Here is a 27,277-nt window from a genome sequence, read left to right as displayed (position 1 = left end):
GTATTTGAAACGACAGAGAAGATAACAAACCTCTCTGTTTGGAGGGTAGGAGAGCCGGGGTTGGGGGGGTGGGTGGGGCACAGCTTAAAATGTCAGCTCGTCTTCCTCTTCGATTGTGAACTCTTCGCTTTTCTGCCCCTGCCTCGGCTCTTTACCTATTCTGGGCTGAGCCACAAGTCTAAAGGTGGCTGGTGTGCGATTCCAGAAGCATCATTCACGTCGGGGACTCGGCTTCGAGCTGAAGGATGGATGCATTTTGGTAGCATACCGCACCCCCCCGCCCCCTCTGCCCCGAAAACTGCCATTTCTAATGAACATCTTAGGAAGGCAGTTTCTTCACCAACCTCTCTCACTTGTGCCGACCTGTAATTAAAACGAATGAAGGACTTGATTCCCAGTGTGTGCACCTGGGCTTTTCATGGAGCCTTTTAGCAGTATGCCTGAGCGCCGGCTGGCAGGTGAGGGATTTCTAAAGCAGAAAATCAAGCTTATTCACAGCGCAAGCTTATGGTTTTAGAAACCGCGTGGTGACGAGCGCTGTCACTCGTAGGCTTTGGCAGGCAGCAGTGAACCCTGCAGCCTCACTGACTGAGACAGAAAACGTGGGAAGTCTGCTTTCCTTCTTAATTACCTTTTAAATGATGTTAGCTCCGAGTCAGAACAACAGCTTCAGTCCTTCATTGGAGTGATATTTTTTATTGCAGTAAAATCATGTTCTTATGTGGTCTTAGCAGAAAATAGGACGTTTTGTTAATGGAAGAAAAATTGAACAAGCATGTGGACAGCATTCCTACCTGGTAGCATGTATAAACTTCTCGTATTAGTAACATGTACTGGAGGAGCACTTGGAGCTGTTCAAATATATCATAATCCCTAGCCTTTGTGTGTCACTATTTGCTCAACTATATAAATGACTTAACTGGTAACAGATGCACCTTTCTCAGTGATACTTTAGACCAAGATCAGGACACAAAAATAGTCTCTGTCTTCTCTTTTACTGTCATCAGTTCATGAAAATACTGCCAAAGGGCTGGGAAAACAAAATTTTCTCATGTTTTACAACACAGCTCCCCAGGGCCCAATTTGTTCTTAATAATTTTCAAAAGGGACTCTGTCCCGTAGCTCTCCATCAGTGTCTGGACTGCCTTCAAGTGAGCTGCAGCTTGATGCTGGCTCTTTGCTAGTTTCTAGGCCATGGAAAGTTCTGGAAAGTCGATCATTTTCCCTCCGTTGTGGGTACGATGCAAGTGTTAGATGTGGTGTGGTGGTGTTGTCTGACCTGTGTGTGTGTGTATATGTGTGTGTATATCCAGCTCCTAGTGCAAAAATCGGCTTCCCCAAGACTCGTCTCCAATGCCTGTGCCTTGAATGCAGATGGTCATAAATAGAGGCTGCCTCTGTCTGGATATCTTGGACATCTCTGCTTCAGTTAGAGCTCTTGTTCCAGGCCTCAGGGGATGATGACAGAGGGTTATTTTCTAGCCTGCCCCGGAGCCCCTGAGCCTTTGCCGATTGACATAGCTGCCTTTATCTGTGTGCAGAATCTGGCCTCCAGCCTCCCACAGTGTGGGGAGAGCGCAGTGAGGAGTGGGAGGAGGGAGAATGATTCAGCCTGTGCTAAATGTCAGGCACTGTGCTGGGTGCTGTCCATACATGTCCCTGCAGCCCTCCCATGACCTTGAAGAGGAAGTGTTTTATGGATGAAGCACCGTGGAGCTTCCGAGCTCAGATGCTGGAGCCATACTACCCGGATTTGAATCACAGCGTCGCCACCTTCAAAGCACGTGACCTCCCCATGCCTCTGCTTCTTCATTTGTAAAGTGGAGATGATAACACAACAAACATCAAATGTTTGGAGCTGTGCTAAATACCTTAAGGACTGTTAAGTGCTTCCACCAAACAGTATTGGATATTTGTGAAGGAAGTAGAAACACAGGTCAGTTAACTTGCCCCGTGTATTTAAGTAGCTGGGCAAGGATTTGAACTTGGATCTGCTGGTTTAAGAGAGCCAATCTTTTCACCTCGCCACTGACCATACTTCTTTTCTTTTCATCTTAGTTACATTTCACTGGTGTCCCGGGTCCATTCTCTTCGTTCTGCCTCACCTCCCCTGATCAGGCCCTGTGTCTCTCCTTTGGAGGAACATCCTAGGGTTCCCTTTTGCTCTCCTTTGGAGGAACATCCTAGGGTTTTCCTCAGAGCTTAAATGTTTAAGGTTGTCTATGCGGGAAGATGATAACCAGTCCTTCCTCCAGAAGACCTGGGGTTGAACTGATACTCTTAATTGCTTGGTCAGGCTTCCAGGATAGAGTAAGTGATCCTTTGTTGCTCCCTATTGTTATTTTGTCTGTTTTTTAACCTCCCTCAAAAACGGGAGGATCTTGGGAGCAGATTTCTGTGCCTGTACCTCCCCGTGCCCTCACCCTGAGTAAGGGACTCAGCTGAGCAGACAGGCAGTGGTTCATGGGTATTGAAGTTGAGGAAGGAAAACGCCGCACTGAATGGCTTTTCCTGTCTCTAAACAGAAAATGCCCATGGGAGAGCGTTTTTTCCTTTTCCCTGTGGTGGGATCAAGAATTTAGAGTCTGGATTTGGGGATCTTTGATATGTCCTTTGCTTAGCTGGGCAACTTCTGCCAGGATTTTCATTTCTAAAAGCTGTGTCCCCGTATCTTAGGTCTTCACACCTAGTGGAGTTGGTTTGAACCTGTGTATCTTATGTCAACTTTCCTTATTGAAACTTAAGAAACGCTGCTGAGGCTGTCGAACATATTTACAAAGTTTTTAGGTGTGATGACGAGGAACTGAGCCTTTGGTCTCCAGTAAGAAAAAGACAAAAGAGATTTGATTCCTTTTGCCCCAGTTCCTGCTAACCCACCTCCACATGGCCAGTTTATTTTGGATGGGAATGTTCAATAATGTTACAATTTATGTAATTTTATTTTTTTTTAAACTGATTTTTTTTTAAACTAAGGATGCAAGGTCTTTAAGGCAAGACAACACTATTAATAGAATGTGGCTGTGTGTGGTTTATTTTTGTTTTCAAAATGGAAATGTTTCTTTGGGGATTTTGGCATGCTCTTTGATATGTTGAAAGATGAGAAAACATCATTTGGGAAACTCAGCACTTCTACCATATTAGGAAATTTACAGTGCCTCAGATTTCACATTTAATGTTTTAATTGCCTGGTTTGGTAGTAGAAAAATGTCTAGCTTCTCTCTTTCATGTAGAGTTTACCACCACTTTCCCTCCCTTCCAGTGGTGGGCTGTTGCAGCTTCTGCCTCCTCCCCCAGTCCCACTGTGGACTGAGGGTTTGCTCAGAGAGAGCAGTTCATCACGTGGCATTTTAAATGAGTATTGTGTTGACTTCTACTATGCTTTTTTTTTTTTTTTCTTTGCAGTTGTTTCCTATGATGTTTGTAAATATCCTAAAAGTGCAACTGAAGTCGAGTTGTACTTTTGAAACTTTTAAGTTGTTTTTTTGAGTGGAGGGTGCTACTTGGAACAGTATGTACAGTATAGAAAAATTCTAAGACAGTGCTACCATCTTGATCTGAGGGCAGTACTTAAGAAATATGCCTGCACATTAGAGAAAAAGAGATGTTGGGGGAAGATAGGTGGGAGGAGAGTAGAGAGGAAAGAGAAGAGTTGGGCTATTCCATGGAATGTAGGCTTTCTGGAAAAGTCAAGATCTAAAATAAAGTTGACATTTACTCTTCTTGTGAAAAAGCAATGATGAAAGGACTTCTAAAAGTCATTTCTTGTGAACAGTAAAATCTGAGGGGAACAGTCTTACATGTTGTCTTTACAGTCATGCGTAGTCACAGGTTTAGAAGGGAAATGTGCTCTTGTTTGGAAATTAAGGCACTGTCACTAGGAAGCTCAGAGTGGGGACTATTTTCACTTTCCACGGACAGCTCTCTCTACAATATTTATTTCATTTTTCAGTAAAGTGAAGTGAAAGCTCAGTCGTGTCCGACTCTTTGCTACCCTATTGACTATACAGTCCATGGAATTCTCCAGGTGAAAATTCTGGAGTGAGTAGCCTTTCCTTTCTCCAGGGCATCTTCCCAACCCAGGGACTGAATGAACCCAGGTCTCCCATGTTGCAAGTGGATTTTGTACCAGCTGAGCTCACAAGGGAAGCCATTTTTCAATATCTAAACATAATTTTGAATTACATAGTAATCCATGCTTATTATAGAAAATTTGAAAAATATGGTAAGACTTCTGAAAGAAAATAAAATTGACCTATAATTTTATAATCTAAAGAGAATTTGAATGTATTGCCATTTAGTATTTCTATGTTGTATCTCTATGCATTTTTATGTAAGTGGGGTCAACTATATATGTACATTTTGAACTCTGACTTTCTTTCTGTAACAAGAAAATAAGCAAGGTATTTAATGGTTGAGTTGTGATTCTTTTTTTTAAAATTAATTTTTATTAGAGCATAGTTGTTCTACAGTGTTGGGTTAGTTTCAGCTGTATAGCAAAGTGAATCAGCTATATGTATCCATATATCCCCTCTTCTTTGGATTTCCCTTCCGTTTAGGTCATACAGAGCATGGAGTAGAGTTCCCTGTGCTATACGATAGGCTCTCAGTTATCTGTTGTATATATCATCGTGTATTCATGTCAATCCTAATCTCCCACTGAGTTGTAATTCTTGATGTGACTGTGTCACAATTTCATAACCTCACTTTGAGTTTTCTACTCTGCTAATTGTGTTGATTGTGGTTTACTGTGTTAGGTAAGCAATCCTCTTGAGAGTCCCTTGGACAGCATGGAGATCAAACCAGTCAGTCCTAAAGGAAATCAACCCTGAATGTTCATTGGAAGGACTGATGCTGAAACTGAAGCTCCAACACATTGGCCACCTGATGTGAAGAGCTGACTCATTTGAAAAGACCTTGATGCTGGGAAAGATTGAAGGCAGGAGGAGAAGGGGACGACAGAGGATGAGATGGTTAGATGGCATCACTAACTTGATGGACATGAGTTTGAGCAAGATTTGGGAGAAGGTGAAGGTGAAGGAAGATGGTGAAGGACAGGGAAGCCTGGCGTGCTGCAGTCCATGGGGTTGCAAAGAGTTGAACACGATTGAGTGATTGAACAACGAACAGCAACAAGCAATGCTATACAGGGCATCTCTGGACATGAGTGGTTTTTTTTTTTTCTATATTCCTGATTATTTTATTAAATTATCATTCTATAGGAGAACTACGGTGTCTTTAAAGGACCCCTGTACATATTGCTAAGTTGCTTCCCAAGGAAGGTGTATCCTCCCAACACTAATATTTCAGAGTGCCATCTTGCTGCACTTTGGCCAATACTGAACACTTTTTTTTTAAAAAAAAGCTTCTCAAAAAAAAAAAAAGCTTCTCTAATCAGGAAAAATAATGCATTTGTTACATTTAATTCCCATCAAGACATCCAAACTTTAACTTATTTCTAGTGATAAATGCTTTGTAACATTTTTCTTTTTTTAAATTTCTTTTCCTTTCATTTTGTTGCTTCTTTCTTCCCTCTAAATTCCTAAATTTAGTTGCCTAAATTCCTTTGAATTGATCTCTCCTATGTAGTCTGTCTTTCCACTTCTTCAGCCTACTTTTCCAAATCCATGTCCTGCCACTCTCCCAGCCAGGTCTTGCTTTAGCCAGATATTTCTGCTTTTCCCACCCACATATCTTTTGAAGGTCACTTCCATCTATGGTAGGTTTCCATCACTTGACAATAGTATCCCAGGCTGTGCTTTTATCTTTTAAGACGAAAGTTTATCTTTGAGAAAGTCTCCACCAGTGACCACTTCACCAGGTCGTGATCGGCCCTTAATCTGTCTACAGGGCTTGTTTTGTACTTTTCATAAGCTAATTTATATCTTTGATTAAATGGTAACGTGTGTGTTTCATTGTCCTCCGTGGACTGCCCGATCTTGCAACCATGGATGCCTTAGTTCTGTAGCCATTGCTCTCCACCTTGTGTGACCCAAACAAATACGTAGAACAGTTCCCATATCCCAGAACTGTGTACTCAGCGAAATGCTGGTGTTTGATCATTCCCGTGCTTCTTTTTCCATTTAGTCTCCATTCTCCTTTGCTTTTTGCTTTCTTTCTTATGAACGATTTTCTCATTCAGTAATAGAGAATCACTTGGTGTATACATTTTGAAAAGAGTGTTCCTTGCTTGCCCCAACTGTGTCTGAAACATTATCCCATGCCCTTTTTATAATGTGTCATATTCCAACTAGTCTTCAGAAATTGATTAGCTAATTTTTTGGTAACAATTCTCATTGTATATTTTTGTTTTCTTGGCAGACTAGTCAATCTTACTTTCTCTTAATATAGTGCTTACCATTCACCTTCTCTGCCAGCTGCCCACCCCAACCATGTTTTCTAACTCAGACTTGGCTTCTCTGAAGTATGAGGTCCTTCCCACATTCTAGAAAGTGGACCAGGCATGTACAGGTGAAGAACGTAGAGATAAAGCACTGAATAGTGAAATATGGGCCTGTGATGCACCAGAAGATCAAACCAGTCAATCCTAAAGGAAATCAGACCTGATTGTTCATTGGAAGGATGCATGCTGAAGACTGCAGTACTTTGGCCACCTGATGAGAAGTGCTAACTCATTGGAAAAGACCCTGATGCTGGGAAAGATTGAGGGCGGGAGGAGAATGGGGCAGCAGGGGATGAAAAGGATGGTTAGATAGCATCACTGACTCAGTGGGTGTGAATCTGAACAAACTCCAGGAGGCAGTGAAAGACAGCGGAGACTGGTGTGCTGCAGTCCATGGGGTGGCAAAGAGTCGGACATGACTTAGCAATGGAACAGCATCAACATTACACCAGAAGGGAGGGACTCGTTTACTCAAGAAAGGCATTATCAACATGAATGAGACTTATTATGGATGCTGGAGGTTGGTAAGATTTACATGGGACATGGGGGATGAGAGGGTATTTACAAAAATAAACAAGAGTTCCAAGAACTGGTTGATGGTGATGGTTAGTGGAGATTAACATGGTGTATTTGTGGAAATATATTTACATGGAGATTGAAGATTATATGGACATCTAGGCTCAAAATGAGCAAGAGGGGGACATTATTATCTCTGGGAAAGAAGTCAGTCTCTGCTTCTTTGTGGAAGCCGACCATGAATGTCTGAATCCCCTTGCTAGGCCCGTTACACCATTTTCCCTTAGATTCTTTCCTGCTTCTGCCCCTCCTTTCTTCTCTTATTTTCCCTCCTACTGGAAGTGCCGTCATATATAGACTGATTAAAATTTCCATGGAGAATTTCCCAACCATTGTCTCATTTGATCCTGATTATAATTGTGGGCCATTGGAGTCAGGCTAATTTAAAAATAGGAACCTAAAGGTCACTGAGATTAAGTAACTCTCCTGAAGCCATGGAAGCAATAAGGCTTAGCCCTGGGCTGTGAGGCTCAGCTCCTGATGTGGTCAGCACTCTCTGTGGTCAGTCATGCCCTGTCTGCCCTGTCGGCTTGCTCTGTTCCTTCACGTACCATTCATGCATTGTTGGTAAATCTTGACTGACCACCTCCTATGTGCTGGACCTCACATTAGGGACACAGGTGAACACGGCACATGGTGTGTTCCCTCTGTGAGCTGGCTAGGGTCAGAAATATAAAGATGGTTGTCATGGTGATGTTGTGGGATGCTTGGGCTGGTGTGGCTGCACCTAGAAGGGTGTTGAAGGCTGAGATTGTGGCAGGGATGCAGGCATCCTGGAGGAAGTGTTGCCTGGACTGGAATTTTGGGAAAGGTGAGTGTTCTTTGTAGGAACCAGTACTGTCAAGGACCGAAGGTGAAAGAGGGTAATGGTGAACATTGGGGAGTTAAAAAAGTTGAAATTTGCCTGCAGTCTGGAGTGTACATTGGAGAATGGTGGCAAGTGAACTGAAGAGGTAGACAGAAGCCAGATCACGTATGGTTTTGCAAACTATGGTTAAGAATTTGAATTTCTCAGAGCACAATGGGGCAGCATTTGAAAGGACTGGAGCCTGAGTGAGTGGTCAAGTGTGCGATGCAGAGACTTGTCGGATGCAGAGGGAAGGGTGGTCTGCTGAAGGAGAACCACTAGCAGGGATCATATGCCGTGGTCTTCTCTTCAATGGGCTCTGGACTAGGGATCTGATGGATCCAAAAGACCTCTTTCCCAGGGCAGCTAAATAGGATAGCGAGTGGAGTTTGCTGTCTTGTGACTGGGATCCAGATGCTAGAGCTTTATTCCGGTTCGTGGTAACATCTGTGAGTCTCAAGTCAGGAAAACGGCTTAAAAGTTATAATTCCCATGTAGAACCTGGCATTTAGACCACCTTTTTCCAGCTCAGTAACTAAGGCTGATTTTGATTTCATTCAAATTGTGTATTTTTATTCTTTATCTCTGAGTTATGGATCTACAAAAAGCAAGCTGTTATCCTAAACGTTGAAACTAATGTTCTCTATCTGAGGCAAATAGAACTTGAAAATTAATAAAGTAGAAAATGTAGCTCAGCAGCCTTTCATCGTGGACTGGGTTCACAAGTACGAGCACTTTGCAAGGTAAAGCATGGAAAGTTGATGAAAATGTGCTTCCAGTTCATTTTCAGGCAGGTGGAGGGGGGGAGTCCAGTTGGTTAGTATAGCTGAACTTTTTAACTAATAGAGCTGTTTTTTTTTTTTTTTTTCCTAATGTAAAGAAGACACTCTCTCTTGTAGTCTTTCTACATTTTTTCTCATGGGCAACAGCTTTGAGAAACTACTTTAATTTTTCCCTCCCCTTCTCCCCCAAAAGAGAGATGATAGATTAATATCCCAAGTTACGGGGCGGGGGTGGGGTGGGGGAAGGAGCCACTGAGGATTTAGACCCTTCGGGTCCCTGGAGAACTCTGGGCTTCCTGTGTCCCCTGCATGGACCCTCAGATGGCCTCACTGTTTCTATTACCTTGGTAGAAAGAGTATGTGACTCCTCCGCCTGCCTTGCTGTCTCGTTGCCATGGAAACCTCCATTCCACACACCTGATTCACACATCATGCTTGGCTGGGTCCAGACAGAGGTCACAGACTGGCATTTGCCCTTTGTTTCCCCCTTCTTGTGTTTTCCAGACACTTAGAAAATGGAGACAGAGCGATTGTGGGGCTGGCGGGGAGCAGGGTCGTGCGTGAGAAGGCTAAGGCTTTGCTGTCAGGGGCAGGAGTTGGGAGTTTTCAGAAAATAATACCTGTGAAGGGAGGAGAGCAAATGGAAAAGTCTGTGTAGTTTTAAGCTTCTCATTGGGAGGAAGGGCTTTGATCCTAGGATGTGTCTGAAAGTGATTTTCTGGGTTTCTGCTGAGAGAAGAAACAAGTAGAAAGAATTTGGGAAACTTTTGCCCCTTAGTGGGTTTCTGTCCCACTTGTTCAGTCTGAGCTTCGTGGTGTACGCAAGTCCTCTGATGCTGTGTACGCCATGGCTTAACTGATAGAAAATGACATGTTTTAGAAAGTACAGATAACTTGGAGTTATCATTCATGAGAGGTCATTGCACTTACTAGAATCTATTTTGTATTTTCCTCTGATTCTCCCCCACCCCTCTTCCTTAAATACATAACTTAGGATGACACTGTAGGAGAACAGATATTAACCTTCTTCCACAAGTTGATTCATTTTCTTTTTGATTTCCTGTTTGAGGCAGGGTTTCAGAAATTAAAAAAATAAAATAAAAAACTTTCAAATTGACCTGGTAAGCAGCCCTCCTAAAATGTTAGGTTTCCAACCTTCTGTGTTGTATAGTCAGGTACCACCCATGTCTTGGCAGTGGAGCTGGCTAGCCGGTGCCTGCTCAGTTCTACCTGGATTGCTCATCTTGTAGCATATGACCAGTTTTCCTTTTTAAAGGTTGAATAATTTTCCAGTTTTTGTATACAGGATATTTTACTTATCCATTCATCTGTTGATGGACATCTGGGTTCTCTTCCACCTGTTGGCTTTGTAATTAATGTTGTGATGACCGTGGGTATGCAGTTATCTGTTTGAGATCCTGCTTTCGTTTCTTCGGGATACGTACCTGGAAAGGAAATTGCTGGATCCGATGATAATTTTAGTTTAATTGTTTGAGGGACCTCCGTACTGTTTTTCATAGCTGCTGTATCATTTTACATTTACACCAATCACGCACAAAGGTTCCAATTTCTCCACATCTTCACCAATACATTTTTTATTTTATTTTATTTTTTAATAGTGGCCATCCTGGTATGTGTGAGGTGATCTCTCTCATGGTGGTTTTGATTTGCAGTGAGTTTTCTTAAAACACCCTTAAAGAATATCTTAAAAGCAAACAGCTGGATTGAGGGAACAGTGCTGTTTAGGATGAAGAGAGGCTTGGAAAACTGTGGGGTTCCCAGATTGGCTGTTTTAGTTTCCTCTGGCGATTTCTTACAGTGAGTGTGCTTGCTCTTTGGCTCTGCCGAGTCTCCACCATAGGACTGAGGGTTGTTTGGCCTTAGTGGTGTGGCCTGGCCGACAGTCTGTCGCCCTCTCATCCTTTCAGAGTCCTCAGTGATTACTAAGCATTTTCTCCCAGCAAGTGACTCAGAATGCAGTGTAGCCCTAGATACAAAAGCTATTTCAAAAAACGACTGTGCCTCACTCCTTTTTAACCATTTCTATTGACTATTTCTATGTTGATTTAAAAATACTCTTACTGATTATACATCAATGTTCTTTCATTCATTCAACAGCACTGAAAGTATACCCAGAGCCATGCTGTCCAATAAATACATAATACAAATATATTAATACAAAAATTAATTTATGATGTGATTTTAAACTTTCTAGTAGCTGTGTTATAAAAAGGAAAATGGGTGAACTTCATTTTAACAATACAGTTTATTTAACTTGATATATCTAACCTGTTATTGTTTCAGCATGCAATGATTATGAAAAAAATTGAGATCTACTCTATTATGTTCTTGCTAAGTCTTTGTAATCTGTTGTGCACTTTGAATTTGCAGCACTTCTTAATTTGGATTGGTCACATTTTAAGTGCTTAAGAGTCACAGGTGTCCAGTGGCCACCTTATTAATGCAGACTTAGCATATTTAGCCAAGAACCTGAAGTCCAGAAAAGGCCAGCCATCAGCTCTGCCTAGTGGGCAAGACACATCAATAATGCAGGAATGATGGTGGTGCGATATGCTTAGAGTGTCACAGAAGAGGGCCTTCCAACTTGGGGTGTCCTCCCGCCATTACACCTCGTTCCTTTGAGCTAGTCCTCGGGGAGAGGGCACTCAGCTGGAGTTGGGCACGGGCCCCTGTCCATCAGATGTTAACTTTTTGCCTCATGTGCTAAGAGAGCTGCTGGCAAGTTTACATGTAATTACAGGCTCTGTTCTGGCCTTGGGTCTGTGAGTTGAGGTTTCAGCACCACAGCCTCTCTGCTCTGTGGGGCCTGCCTCACATTCCCGCAGGTCCAGTCGCTCACTTATCCTCTGGGGAGACTGGCCGCCCCGGCCAAGAGCATCCCCTCACTCCTTTGGGCTGCAAACACCCAGGAGAAGGTTAGGAGTGTGGTGCTGGGAGAAGCAATGGAAGAAAACATGCTGATGGCTTCTCTCCATCCAGACATCCCTCTGCTCGCCTCTAGAAAGAGACCCTGAGTGTCTGGTTGCTAATGGAGGGGTCGCTGTCGTCTGATGGGCTTCCCTGCCATCACCCTGACCACCCTCCACGCCCAGCTTCTCACGGAGGTGCCTGGTGTGGCTGGCGGGGCTCCAGCGGTCAGGCAAGCCCGCCCGCCTCCCCAGGCGCCCGGCACGGGGAAGGGTGGCGGAGACGTGTGTTCAGACAGGAAGTGCATGAGAAGAGGGGGAGCTGTTTCCATCAGCCTCCCGCCTCCTCCTGGCAGTCTCTTTGGTGTTGCCTGAGGCCAAAAAGGGGTGGGAGTTTGGCAAAGTGAAAGTACATCATTGTATTTCCCTACCCTTCCGTTTCATCTCCCTCCTAAGGAAGCCAGCCTGGACATTCCCCACACCCCCCCTGCCCCACCCCCTATCCAGGTCACCTAACACTCAGGGACATGAAATTCCTTTCCTACTGCTGATGTGGAAGAGGCTTGGAAATATGTTCCTTTCCCGGAGATGAGTGATACGGCAGAAGGGCAGGGTCAGATGAGGCCAAGGGCTGGGAGCCAGAGTCTTACCAGACTCTTTCAGGCTGTGTTGTGACTGCAAGGCACACTGCGCTGGTGGATGGGGGGAGGCCGCGAGGCTCCAGGCTGGCCAGGCTCCTCCCTGGTCGGTGGAGTGAAGGAGAGTAGACAGGACTTGAGCCGGGAATCAGCGATGAGTCTGACCCTTCCAGAGGCTCCTCTAGTGTAGGTTGACGTGTTCAAGGATGGAACCGTTAAATGTTGCCAGACTAGTCTACACCAACTGATCTCTCTGTCGTATTTTAAGAGATTTCTTTGGGAATTCTATAAACTTTCCACCCTGAGGAATCAGACCCACGGTGTAAGGATCGTGACGCTCTAAATAATTACCTAAATTAAAGAAGATGCCAAAGTATTTCTTCTCTCAGGGAAGAAAATCAAATGGATGAGAGCAGAACAATTGTAGTCTCAACTCATAAGTCTCCTACAGCTCAGTGTTGAGCAGATACTTTTATTGAAGAGAAGTATAAGAAGTGTTAAGGAGTTAACATGAGGAAGTGGAAACCAATGAAGAAAATGGAAAAGGCACAGTATTTGAATGTCACACATACATATTTATTTTGTACTGGAACAAAGAAAAAAAGAGTCATTGTTACTACTGTGGTCTATGACTGTATGCTTCTTGGTACTGAACATATTTTGTATTTTTCTGTTTTACTTGATGGGTTGAGTGGTAGTCTGAGTTCCGTAAGCCTGTCAGGAGACCAGCCCAGAGGCCAGTGGTGCTCATACCACAGGCTGTGGTCAGGCACTGATAGCTGTGGCCAGTGGGACAAGATCTTAGGCTCTGAGTTCAAATCCTGCCTCCACTACAAGTTAGTCCTGTGTGAGTCACCCTCTCTTGACCTCGTTTATTTTCTATAAAGTTGTAAATTTATTTTTATGACACTTGCTATTCATGTAAAGATAATCTAGGTAAAGTATTTATTAGTCCATACTGCCTGATAAATACTCAATTATAAGGAAATATTAATTGCTAATGTGGAGCGGAGTGGGTAATAAACAGCTGCCTTTTGTTTTTGCACCGGCCGCAAAGCAAAATAAATTGTTAACAGTTGCTTAGTTTCCTTGAAAATTCTCTTAACTGTGTATACTTTTTCTTGCAGCATTGCTGTATGTGTGTTTAGAAAGCCAGTAATTACCTCTTGCAGATAGAGCTGCCCAAACAGTCTTTCCCATGGCAACTGAAAAAATAAAAAATAAAAGCAAAAAAAAAAAAAAAAAATAGAGGTTACATAAGTGCCCTTACTGGACTAGGAGGAGTGTAGAGATTGGATCATGAAAGTTCTGTGTGGCTTTGGGTTTTCTTTTGGTTGAAGGTGTTGGGAAGATATAGAGGTCTGACTGAGTAACTGAACAGGATGCTGTTGCTAGCTTTGAAGTGAGTAACTTAGTCAAAAGTACAAGTGAGAGGGGAAGTTGAGGTTTGATGATGAAGGATCATTATTAATGTTTCCATGGTTTTAGCAGTTTAAAAGCTGGGAGTTTAGGAAAAGTTGTTGGATGTGGGGAAGAGAACCCACAAACATTAAGACATGATTGCAGTTCAGTCCTTTAGTCTTCATTTTAAATGAAAATAAAGAGCTGAGACTTCTGAATAATATCACAAAAGGATGACTTTGTAAGTCTTAACAGTGAATGTTAATTATAACACGTTCACAGTGCCAGAAAATTTGGAAAGCTATACCATTCTCAGATCCTAATTATCAGAAGAGTATTTTTTTGTGGGGGAGGAGAAAGAATATTAACTATTTTGGATTCCTGTCCCTTCTTTCACAAAGGTTTATATTAATTTCCTCAAAGTCTAGGTGGAACTGAAATAATTAGCTTTCAGTGAACGGGTGATGTCTTTTCCCAACATTTAAGAAGTGATCTTATGTACATTCTCTATATCTGTTGTATAAAGGTTAACATAGACGACTTCATTTCCTTGATTGGAAGACAGGATTGACTTTTCCACTGGATAATTTGCCCTCTTCATTCTAGAGCAGAGATAGATAAAACTATTAGCCTCCACCTCCTTCTACCCCACCCAAATGTATGATATTCCCATTAAATCTAATAAATTAGATTATTTTTTCCCTCCAGAGACTCAAGAGATAATAATAAAGCTAGCTTTACATTATCAATAATAATATAATGACAGAAAGAACATAGAGAACTGAAATCTATGAATTCTCTGAAATAAAACCCTCTCTACTGTTCAGCTTTTTAAATGTAAGCCAAGAATGAAAGGGGGCTTCCCAGGTGGTGTAGTGGTAAAGATCCTGCCTGCCAATGCAGGAGACAGAAGAGTTTGATCCCCGGGTCGGGAAGATCCCCTGGAGGAAGGCATGGCAACCTACTCCAGTATTCTTGCCTGGAGAATCCCATGGACAGAGGAGCCTAGTAGGCTGCTGTCCATGGGATCACAGAGAGTCGAACACAGCTGAGATGACTTAGCACACACACACAAAGGATGGAAGTGAGAGAGAGAAGTTATCTTCAGTGAGCGCCCATGGTTTAGTGTACCTGGAGTCTAGAACTCTGAATTAGAAACCAGCCTTTTCCAGTTAGCTAGGAAGCTCTGGGAAATTTGTGACTTCTCTGAGTTTTCCCTTCCTCATTTGTCAAGTGGAGTTATTTGCAATGCTTGCTTTTTGTCGTGATTCTGTGAGAAGAGATACGGTATTTGTGACAGTTTGTAATCTGTTGGACACTCTTTATCCCTCTTTGCTTTGCTTGGTAGAGTTAAGGAGAAGGTTCACAAAACCAGTAGCCTGAGTTAAATGTTTTCTATCCTGCACTCTAAATTATGAAGAGGGAGCTGTAAACCAGCTGTCATCTATGATTGCTTCAGGCCTAATACCTGCTATTAGTAAGGCAAAGATCAGTAAAAAGCAAGGGCAACATCCTTCTTGCTCCCTCTTCCCCTCTGTGGTGGTCAGTTGGGGATATTTACCTAGTTTTGCTGACCAGGGAGGCTACAGAGTCTCTCTTTATCCTTTGTGGGAATCCTGTGTTGCCAGTGTTGGTCTTCATAAGTTGTGGGAGCTGGGAGTTTCTTTCTTCCCATTATTGGCCTCTTTGACATTGAGAGCCTAGGGAGCAAAATTTGGAACTCTGGGGAAAGAAATGGAGCAATGGCTGTTTCCTTTAGCCTGAGAACTCAGCACTGTGCTGTATCTGCTCCAAGTTTCTGGTGTACCAGGAACTTTACCTGGGTCTGGGTGTGGAAAACTTAACCTGTACCTCCTGTTATTCTTGACTTAACTCTAACCCATCATTCTTGACTTATTCTAATCTAGCGGGAGTAACTCTTGCTTTGTGTGCCTTCTCATCATGGAAGAGTGGGATGAACGTCTTGTCTTTCAACTGCTTTTGTTTCAGACCAGTACTACAAGAGAAGAGACATCTGTGTCATGTTGCGAGTCGTGGATGTGGTACACGAGTAACCTCCTGCAGACCCTCATTCCCTTACAACAGCCGATGCCCTCCACTCTCTAAAGTCTCTCATGTTCCTGGCCTAGCTCTGAGCCCATACTGTAAGTACCAGGACCCCTGGTGAATTCTGAATGCCCGTTATCATCAGTAACATCCAGCCATGAGAAAGGAGTGAATTAGTGGTCTGATTAAAGGTGGTAGACATAGTATAAAAATTCACTCCAGTGACATTATAAAACAGAAATAGTCAGGAATCAAGATCAGAGAGCTAGTCTTGGTTTTCCCCCTGACAAGAACTGTGAAGGTGATACAGTAAGTTTAACTTGACTTTTATGAACCTCATCTCCAAGTATGAAATTATTTTATGTTTGAATTTATGAAAGAAGATTTTAGTCTGACTTATCATTAAGACTTTTCTCAGCATTATGGTTGTTTTTAAGTCTTAATACTTCCAGGTATATTTAGTTGTTTTCTTAAGGGTAACAATATTTGTAGTTTCTGTTACCTAAATAATACTGTGTTATCAAGGTCATTTCTATTAACATGTTCAACACTCAAAACACATTAGAGATAAAAATTTCATTTTCTACAACTCTGACTAATCTGTCCCACCTGGGGGGGGGCGCGGGGAGAGTGGTCAAGGGTAGTTATCTCATAAAAGCAGCTGAATAAACTGAGGTTGGGGCTTCCCCGGTGGCTCAGTGGTGGAGTCCTCTTGCCAGTGCAGGAGACATGAGTTCCATCCCTGTTCCAGGGAAAATCCCACGTGCTGCAGAGCAGCCAGGTGTGTGCACCACGACTACTGAGCCTGTGCTCCGGAGCCTGGGAGCCACAACTACTGAGCCCATGTGCTCCAAGTACTAAAGCCCGAGTGGCCTAGGTCCTGTGCTCTGTAACGAGAGAAGCCACTGCAATGAGAAGCCTGCGCAGTGCAACAAAGAATAGTCCCACTCGCCACAGCTAGAGGAAAGCCTGCACAGCAACCAAGACCCAGCACAGTTAAAATTAAATAAAGAAATAGATAAAAAATTTTAAAGGGTGAAGATCACTTGGTGTCATGCCTTTTATTGGGTCTTTGGAAGAGAGACTCTTTCTAACTTAAAAAAAATGCTAAGCAGAGTGTAAGGCTAACTGTGTTTTGCTTTTGGAATCATTCCTTAAAAGTGAGATTGTCAGATCATTCTGAAGACAGGCGAATTTTAATTTGGCCTCCTAAAGACTGAGTCTCAATCTTAGCCAGTGTTCAGAGGCTTGTCTTTAATATAAACCTTTGATAGTTTATGAATTCCTTTCAGGAGAAATGTAGGAAAAATATGCAGATGCTTAGGAAAGCCAGCAAGACTGTAGTTGGAAGGTAGATGTGTTCATGTAGAAGGTTTTATATGAAAACCTGTCCTCAGAAAGATGTAGGAACAATGAACCAGCTTGTCCTTGTTCTTGTTTTAAAATAAACATATTGTAGACTTGTAGTTGGCTTCTGGTGAGCCGTTCATGGAGCCATTTAAGGCATAAGTTCTGCACTGGTATTGAACCAACGGAAGAAAAGCTGTTCATAACCTTGTGTACTTTTCCAACATAAACACTATGTCTTAAGTAAATCAGCTTTATATTAGTTTATATATAACATCACATGGGAGCTTTTTCTTTGACTTTTTTGTCTGATCTGAATTTCTAGCTAGGCATTCATATCTTCTGATAGTGCTGTTCTAGATTATCATTTTACATTCCAAATTGGGGTAAGCCAAAACTATTTATTTTACCCTTGTCATGGGATAAAACTTATTGCTCATAACCAGGGCTCAGTCAGTGAGTATTCCTTGAAAGCGGCTTCAATTTTCTGCCTGTGTTTTCGAGTGTTCCCCTTAAATGAATGTTCATATTAAAGAAGCAGGAGCTGTTTCTTACTCATCTCTCTCTTGTCATTATTGTCTTACACCTCAAGTTGTTTCTGTAGAAGATGGCAACCCACTCCAGTATTCTTGCCTGGAAAATTCCATGGACAGAGGAGCCTGGTAGGCTACAGCACATGGGGTTGCAGAGAGTTGGACATGACTAAACATACACACAAGAGGACCTTATGGAGTTTGGTTGTCCATGAATATATTTGTTGACTGAATCTAAGAGGATAAACAATGCTGTCGTTTTTTCCAGGAAGATTTAAATTATAAGTATCAATATGACTATATTTCACTGTACAGAAATGTCTGCTTTGGAGGGAGAGTCTGAATGGAGGAGATAATCATAATAACTAGGATGTACTCTAGAAACTTTGGAAGGTTGGAAAAAGTGATTTGTTTCCCAACCTTTCATTAAACCATGTAATCAAAGAGATAAACATCTAACCAGAAAACATTGTTAGAGGGAGAATGGTTCCGTTTTTGTTGTTGTTGTTGTTTGTTTGTTTGTTTTAATCTGTCTGTAACAGTTTCAATGTCTTATTATACTGATTGAATAAGATAAAAACATTGAATGGACACCACTACTTGACTCCAGTCTGTGTTTCCATTCATGGCCTTCGCAGATCTCCATTGTGAAGGTGTATTCTCAGAGGAGGCATAATTCAATGGGGGAGACGGTGGATTTGGAAAACTCTGGACTCAGCTCCTCTTGCTGCAGTTATTAGCTGTGTGAACTTCATCAAATCACATCACCGCTCTGAATTTTAGTCTTCTAAAAGCTAAGAAAAAATTAGACTTTTCCCTTCATCTGTGACATCATTTAAGAAAATATGATATAGGATCAGATATTTATATCTATTTTTTGAGCTACTTTTATTATGGTGATTTGTGTTTGCAGTAGACACACATAGTACACTTGAAATTTGAGAAATACAGCCATCTTGTCATCTATTGAGGTGGCAAATTAATTTCCTTTTGTCTTATATCAGAACACTTTGGCCACAAAGATGTTTTAAATAATATCTGGGGACACAAATAAGCTATTTCAGAGTTAATAAAAGGCTGTACACAAATCTTTTTGAAATTTATGTCCAATCTTTAGTTTTTTATATGCTGCTCAGTTATGAAAAGGAGGGAGAACATAAAAGCTGATGTTTATTAAACTACTTATATGCTCAGTGTCTTTTTTTTTGCCTTATCTAATCCCGCAGAATAATCTAGAAGCATGTGCAGTTCACTCTTCTCAGATACTGCTCACCATCTGTTTTCAAAGTGAGAAACGAGCATCACTTTGTACCTAATTTCCCTTTGTCTGCTAAGTCCAAACTTGAGGAAAGAGGTTACTGTTTATTCTGTTTATAACTAACTTGATATTAACAATTCATGTTCCATGGTCTGCTTTTTTTATATGGTTTTATGGTAACTCTTCATCCCCACCCCCACTTTTTTTGGCTCCCTCACGTCCTTATTGCAACAGATACTCTTGGCTCAGCGAGATAGGGAACTCATTCATCAGGAATGTTTGATTGGGTTTTTTTTCAGAAACAAAACTGTTTTGCTTTTTGTTTTTAGTGTTTTCTTTTTCCTCTGTCAGACCTGATCCAGTGTGGAAGGGAGAGGGAGAAAAACAAGAGAATCTGGGAAAACTGATGTGAATTGCAGCAAGTTCTTGGATTTAGAAAATGGGAGGAATGAAAATATAATGAGTGCATAGCTTATCTGTATATTGAAGATGCTCTTATATATGTAATTGAGGTTTTATCAAGAGCATTAGCTATGGTGAAGATAATGGTGACAATAACTAATCTCACTGGATAATAAGCAGGCTCAGAGAGGCAAGGAACCTGGCTTAGAACACATTGTTAGTAAGCATTGTAGGGTTTCCCTTGTTTACTCTATTGTGTGAAGCTCAAAACAGTGTATTTTGTCTAATTGTATAGATTGCAGTAAAACCAGTGCTCTTATTGTGTTTCCTTTCAAAACTTTCACTGGTTTCATACCCTGTGGGTACATAATATTTTAGGACCAGGTTTTTATACTGTTGTCTATGCCTTATACTTAAAATGGCAGTGACTCTATAGCAGAGTCTTGCTGAGGTGCATGTTCTTCTCTTCTGGAATGTTCTATGATAGTCATCATGTAAGGACAAGAACATTTGAAGATGATTATACAGTAGTTGCCTTATTATGGAATGCTTACTGTATGTCATGTATGTATCTTATTTGTTTTATCTGTATTAACTTTTCTACCCTGCAGAATGCTCCTGTGGGGCAGCCACCATTATTTTTTTCCATTTAGTGGTGAAGGTCAAGGCATAATAGGATTCCTAACTTGCCCAGGTCTCAAAGCTAGTGTATGTTCAAATGCAAGCTGTCTGGCTCCATAGCCACCCTACAGTGTGACCTTTTAGCCTGATGAGTTAGCAGCTGTGGCTCTTTGAGAGCCATGACTTGGCCTCAGTGGACATAGGAAATAGTTTTGTGTGTGTTTCCAAGACTATCATATTTTTCATCAATTATAAATAATGCACGCTTTTTAGGATAGTCGTTGTCAAATGTAACCCCAAGCCATAGTTAGAGGGTGGGGAAAGATTAAGTCATTTGGAACAGTTTGGAAAAGCTCTCTGGGCAACCATCCAGAGTTTTTGCTGGGCTTTGGGATCTTGAATGTTTGTGAAGAGTGGGGAGATTTTGTGTCTTTGCACATAAGTGTCCCTGCGTCATTTTGGTCTTTAGCTTGAACCACTCAATGATGGAAAAAGAAATCTCAGGAAAGATGAAAGAGTAGAACTAAAGGGAAGCCCTACATAGATTTCAAAAGACTACAGAGTTTCATAGTTATAATTTATAGTGTCCACTATCCTTGTGATATTTTACATGAGGTTATTTATCTTTTCTCTTGAGAACATATTTTCCCTTATATTTAAAAATATCCTGTCTTTAGAACTCTTTTAGAATGTTTGGAGGGCAGAAATAGGTGAAGTAGGTTCTTTATTTTCTAGCCATTTTAAAGTTTTTATTTCTGTGTTCACCGGTGTACTTATTCAGCAGGTGTTTGTTGAACACTTACTGTATTATAGACCCTCTACAAAACTCTGGAGATAAACGATAAAGTGCTGAATTTGTCCTCAAGGCATTTGGATTCTGGTGGGAGGAAATGTCAGCTGGTCAGCCTGCAGATAAGAAGTGCTGTGTAAGCAGAGTTGAAAGCTCTGCCAGGGCACAAAGGAAGGAGGACATAGTTCCTCTGACGGTGATCAGCAGACATTTGAGCCAAAGCTATGAACAGTGTTAGGGCTGGGTAGGCCAAGGTGGGCAGGGAGGGTGTTAGAGGCTGGAGTGCGCAAGGGCCTGGGGCAGGGAAGGACAGGAACCACCACCATCATCTCACAGCTAGAAAACCTGATCATTACAGCCAGCTCCGGTTTCCTGTGAAGGAAATGCCACGTGGACTCAGGTCCATGGATTCATGGACCTCTCCAGCCAGTCTTCCTTCATTACTGGGTAAAATGGGGCTTGCTTCCCTTGTTCCTTCCGTCCTTCTTGTTTTCCTTCCTTCTTAACTTCCTTTTTCTGTTTAGTTGATGAATTTGAGTTAGATGTAGACATTTCTCACATCAGGCTTAATCTTACTGAGGGAAAAGGGGAGGGAAAAACACCCAAACAAGCAGCCTCCTATCATACAATAGGATATAAGGTTTTCTGCTATTTGTTTCTATGTCTTTTTTCATATGTTTCTCAGGAAATTCAATTTTTCTGCTATTCCGTTAGCATGTCTCTTTGATCAGAAGTACCTGTATCACTGCTTTTTCAGCTTTTTTTGTGAGCCATCGTGGATAAGCATGGTGTGGCGATGGGGGAACTTCCTCGGTTGAGTACCTAAAATTTGCTTCTTTGGGGTTTTGTACTGGGACAGCAAAATGCTCATGTTTAAATACTTTAAAATTCCTGGGAAACTCATAAAACTGCCTGACATGATGTTAAATAGTTTGTGCCTATAAGAAACTTTGCAGATGGCTAAGATAAGTATGAAGGATGCTTTATATGTTTTGACTTACTGTCTCTTCAATTACATTATATAAAATTCAGCAGACTTCTCCATGATCACTAGGGAAATGTGATTTTCCTGTCATAAATCACAGATACCACAAGCTAGTGGAGGATTTAATTGATGGGTACCCATCGATAGTTTGTTTATATTCTCCAGGAGGGCTCCCAAAAATGTAGCATCCACCATATTTATTCAGAAAAATATATTCTTAAATAAAATTGCCCTGACACTGGCTGCTGTACTTAAGCAACTTAAAGCAATCCCAACTGCTACTTTGCTTAGCAAACTAGCTGGATGTCCCAGCCATGATTGTGTAAGATGAAGATAAATTGTGCATGTACACACACACACACACACACACACACACACACACACACACACATAGATTTGATTCCTCTGTTCACAGTGTTCTGATTCAGGGCAACTTGAAGATGATTTGGAGGTATTATGATTAACTTTGCATTTATTCCAGAAAATTTTACTGGAGGAGAAAATACATTCTTGGCATGCAGTAAAACCCCACATTTGGTTATATAATTCATTTGTGATTTAAATTTTTATAATTTATTCAGTAAGTCCAGTGAATGTAATGTTGGATAATAAGCTAATTTAGTTTTATGAGTAAAAACAGTACATGACTGATCTATCAATTTACAAAATGAACTGCTGAGTCATGGATTTGGATATGATTTAGGGGACCCTCCCCACACCCCTCCTCCTGGTCTTCTAGCTCCGTCTACACATCCTTCCTGCTCAACCCTAATCTTCTTTGATCAAAGGGAAGCACTTTAAAGAAGGAAATCTTCAGGAGTTTTAATATAATTACCTTTAAGATGAGAATTCTGTTTAAAGTAGTACCATTGGCTGATTCAATAATGTCTAGAATTCTGCCCAGACTTGAAAGTACTTTGTGTCCATTGCTAAATATTGCTGCTGTCTTTATGTTTTGCTTCTGGGATTGAACCGCATAGGTTTTCAGTCTTTAAATACATTCTGGTGGGTATCAGTGCATTTGCAAATAAAGATTTCCATGCTTGACCTGGACAGGGTAGAAGTGATCTGGTCCTGCTGCCCCTAAGTTTTCTCCCATTTTGAGAGCAGAGACAAATAACTCACTATTATCTCATCACCTTGATACTGTCAGTGGTGGTTTACGAAAGCCACCTTGGGGTTAGACCCTGGGAGTGGCTAGGATGGTAACAAAACCAGATTCAAGTTACACAGGAGCAACTTCATAAATTATCTAATTCATATGCTGTATTCTGTTCTCACAAGAGGGAACATTTTGCCACAAAGTCTGTTCAAATAAATTTCCTTTGGAATATTTTCTCCTACTCTGAGGACACGTGCCGTTCCCAAGCCCAGTTTCCCTGCCCCTAGTACCTCATGTATGGTGAACATTCAGTAGGCAGTGAATGAATTCCTTTGTCCCTGCGTCTGAATGGTCGAGTGGAAGTCTTCACCCAAACAATAGCTTGTGGATGGTCTGCACTGGGGAGGCCCGGGCGCCACTTCAAAAGCGATTTCCCCATCCTGGCAGGGCAGGACATGTTCTCCTTCGTCTGGGAAGTCATAGCTCTATCCCTGTTCAACACTATGCCTCCCTTTTGCTTGTTTCCTTCCCAGGAGCTGTGGAATCTGAGTGCGGCTGCCAAGAGGAATCCAGAAAAGCCAAAGAGCCCAAGCATGTCAGGCCTTCCTGTAGCCACACACACACACCTCAAACCCCAAGGAAGTGAGTGAGAATCACCGGCAAGGAGACAGCCAACCAGGTGAGCAACCACATCAGTCTGAGGGCTAAAGCAACAGGAAAGGGTTTTTGGCAGTTCTGTTCGTTTGGCAACATGAGGATTTGACCTGAGCTTACACCAAATTACCTCACGGCAAATTATTTTCTGCCGAGCACTACAGATGTTAGGCTGACTCCACTGAGCTCTTGGGCTGAGGACAGATGAACACACCCAAGATGACGACTTTGTTTCCAGGTGTGATGGGGGGATTACTTCTCCTCGTTCAGGAAGAGGTTAAATCCCAACTTTTTTTCCACCTTTAGGGAGGTTCTTTTGTTCAGAGCCAATAGGGGAGCTTTTGGTTTGGGTCTTGAGTTCGGTTTTGGGCCTTCTGGTTTGGCTCTGTATGGGTGTGGGTGTGTTTGTGCTTGTGGGTGGGGTGTGTGTATGTGTCTTTGTGTATTTCCACATAGATGGCTAAGACTGGTTTTCCTTTTTATAAATATAAATCTCTGTCTCTCTCTCTCTCTTTTTTTTTTTTTGCTATTTGGGTCCATATGTTTTGAAGCTACCTCCTAGATGAATTGAATTAGACTGTGTTATTTTTATTTACTTTTTAACGCTTTTAGTAATGAAATCACTGGTTTGAGCCTTATGCATTTTGGTGCTATAATAGGATTTGCCAGGTTCCATTGTACTCTAAATTAGTTTTAAATTTCTGCCCCTTGCCTTCCTTTTCATTTATGTTAAATGTTACTATTATATGAAGAGAAGGGATTTTAATGATATTAAGAAGGTATTTAGAGACTCCTGCTCTACTGCTCATTAAAAAAAAAAAAAAACAGACTATCAACAGGGGAGTTGGAGCCCTGAAACAACTCCCAGGCACAGATGTTAATGCCCACACTATTGACATTTGGGGCTTGATAATTTTGTATTGTAGGGTTTTTTCCTGTGCATTATAGAATTTAGTGTCAGCCCAGGCCTTGACCCACCAGTTGCCAGTAGCACTCAACTCCTCTGGCGTGCAACTAGAAAAGTACCATGGAGGATAAAATTGCTCCCAGTTGGGAACCATTGCTTTAGGGATAAATTTCTACCGAGGAAAAGAAGGTAAAGAAAATACTGCAGATGGAGACCATGGAGCTGTTGATTTTGCTTTTTAAATATGTTACCTGTGTAGTTCCAAAGAAAGTATTGGTTTGACCAAAATTTTCTTCGAGTTTTCTGTAACAACTTTTTGGTCAACCCAACACATCTTTTGCAGTTGAGGCCTGCCAGTAAAATTCTTGCTTCACCTTCAGTTCAGTTCAGTTCAGTTGCTCAGTCATGTCTGACTCTTTGCGAGCCCATGGACTGCAGCATGCCAGGCTTCTCTGTCCATCACCAACTCCCAGTTGTCCATCACCATTGGACTGGCATTTATTGACCATTTATTGACTGGCATTTGGTTTAGATTCATATAACAGTTGCAACTCACTTAGAACAAGGATTCATTTTGATGTTCTCGTGATCAACTGAAGAACTTCCGGGTATTCATATCCTGCAGTACTGTCTTTAAAGGAGACAGCCTGATCTCTGGGTTTTATAGCACTGGCGTATTGGTTGGTAAACGAGATTCAAATGAGGGCTTCCATGACGGCTAAGACGTTAAAGAATCTGCCTGCAATGCAGGAGACTTGGGTTTGATCCCTGGGTCAGGAAGATCCCCTGGAGGAGACAATGGCAACCTCCTCCAGTATTCTTGCCTGAGAATTCCATGAATAGAGGAGCCTGGCGGGCCCCAGTCCATGGGATCGCAAAGAGTTGCCCATAGCTGAGTGACTAACACACACATTAGAACAAGGATTGATTTCGATGCTCTCAGGATCAACTGAAGAACTTTGGGTATTTGTATCCTGCAGTACTTTCTTTGAAGGGGACAGCCTGATCCCTGTGTGTTTTTGCAGAGCTGGCTTATTGGTTGGTAAACAAGATTCAAATGAGGCTTGTGTGAAATTTTAATTGAATGGGTGAATTGAATGAAGAAAGATACCCATAATACACTTTAATTTATAAACAAGAGGTCAGATACACAAGTTAATGACAGGTTTGACTGAATTGACCATCTTCTACAGTACTGAAATTGTCCAGAGTATTGCCTTCTTCCTGTATAGGATTGTAATTCATTTGCTCTGTTCTCAGTCTCCTTCCAAATTCACTGTCCCTCTGAAGCATAGTAGAATGTTTCAGTTGCCAGACAAGTGGAGTCATGTCTCCACTGTGATTTAACATTAAATGTCCTGCTGTCTTTATTTCAAAATTTTTTTTCCTCTTTTATTCACTCTTCACATGAACATACATGTTTGCCAGGCACGTTCTTGCATTTCCTTTTTCTCTTCCATCCTTCCTGCCCTTGTTTTCTTCCCTTTTCTCTGACTGCAGGAACTGTCAGGTGGCCTGGCTGGCATCATCTTACCTTCTTTTGAACTGTGTTACCCAGAGACCTCCGTTTATTATGCTTCGGGCATGCTCTGTCTTGAATGCTGGATCTCTCTGAGGGATAGTTAATGATCTTTGCAGCAAATGAAGGTGAACTGTAGCCACATTATTGTGATAATACAGCCAACTGTATGGAACAGATTGAGCTGAGCTTTGAACAGCTGGGGCTGGCAGAGTGAGTCTTGACTTCTCTCGGAAGAGTTCCAGAACTGCCAAATCATCAAACTTGAAGGGGAAAGAGGGACAAGAAAGGTTAGGGGAAGAGTGATTCCTGCAGGTGCTTTTTGCTTTTGTGATCTACCTTTCTGGAAATTTTGCTGGTTTGTAGATGGGGCGCAGTGCAGATCTATTTGAACGCAGGGGTTGCTGTCACTGTTTTTGGACTTGTCTACTTCGTGGCTGGGATGGTATTTTCATGTTCATTTGCAGGCACGGAACATGTGATGGATATATGCTTCTGCTAAAGCTTGTGCCACCCTTATGTCCAGTGAGACCATTTGTAGTTTAAGGATGTGCAGCCTGAACAGAACCCTAATGTAAATTCATACAGGCTCTGTTGGAACTTTTGGACTTGGACTGTTGTGTGGCTTTCTGATGGAATAAATGGACATGAGTGTAGGGTATGGCAGATATTATAAATTGGTGGCCCACAGACCCAGATCCAGCCCTCAAATATGCTGTTTGCCCTTACAAGGAAGTATATGTATGTGTGTGTTTAAAGAACTAGCTGGCAATGTTGGTTTTTGTTTAATTACAGAAAAATCTGGTTAATCTACCCAAAGAAGCTAAAATATCTGGCTTCCCCAAAGCCATCATCTCCCATGGCACACACCAGCGGGGACTGAGTAACTATGACCCCATACCTGTGTCCAGTAGGGAAGGCAGGGGCTTTGTAGCACACAGAAGTCCTCATCTGACACCCTCACACTCACTTCTCAGTGGGCTTCTGCCAGAGACAAGCAGGGGGGAACAGATAGAGACTTTGGGATGGGGAAGAATTGGGTTCGACTTCTAGTTTCTCAACCGGCTTTGTCAATTTGGGCAAGTGACTTACCTTTCTGAGTCTTAGTTTCCTTGTGCATAAAATGGAAATAAAATTCTCCACACATGGTTGTTGTAAAGAACATGAATTGAGGTAGAAGATTTGACCCTCGTGAAAAAAGAGCCCTGATGCTGCACACATCAGCCATCACTGTAATTTTTAGCTGCTATGTATCATAGGTGACTTGAGGCCAATCATTTAGAGTCACATTGACTATGTTATAAAATTAGATGAACACTCCTGTTACTCAGGACAACAAGGGGACTTGTGTCTGGGCTTCTCATATTTCTGTTTTTGTCTTCAATGCAGAATTTACAGTGTCTCTAGGGGAGTAACATTGTAGAAACTGAGTTCTTAGGGGTGGCATTATCTGAAGAGAGAAAAATCTTAAAATTTAGCGCATATTAGGTAGACAACTTGGTTTTCTCTGGACTGAGTCATGACTTAGTAATTATGGTCTAA

Source organism: Ovis aries, chromosome 20 (genome assembly GCF_016772045.2).
Source record: "Ovis aries strain OAR_USU_Benz2616 breed Rambouillet chromosome 20, ARS-UI_Ramb_v3.0, whole genome shotgun sequence".
Taxonomy (NCBI): domain Eukaryota; kingdom Metazoa; phylum Chordata; class Mammalia; order Artiodactyla; family Bovidae; genus Ovis; species Ovis aries.
The sequence above is the reverse complement of the archived record's forward strand: the minus strand, read 5'-3'. Positions refer to the sequence as shown.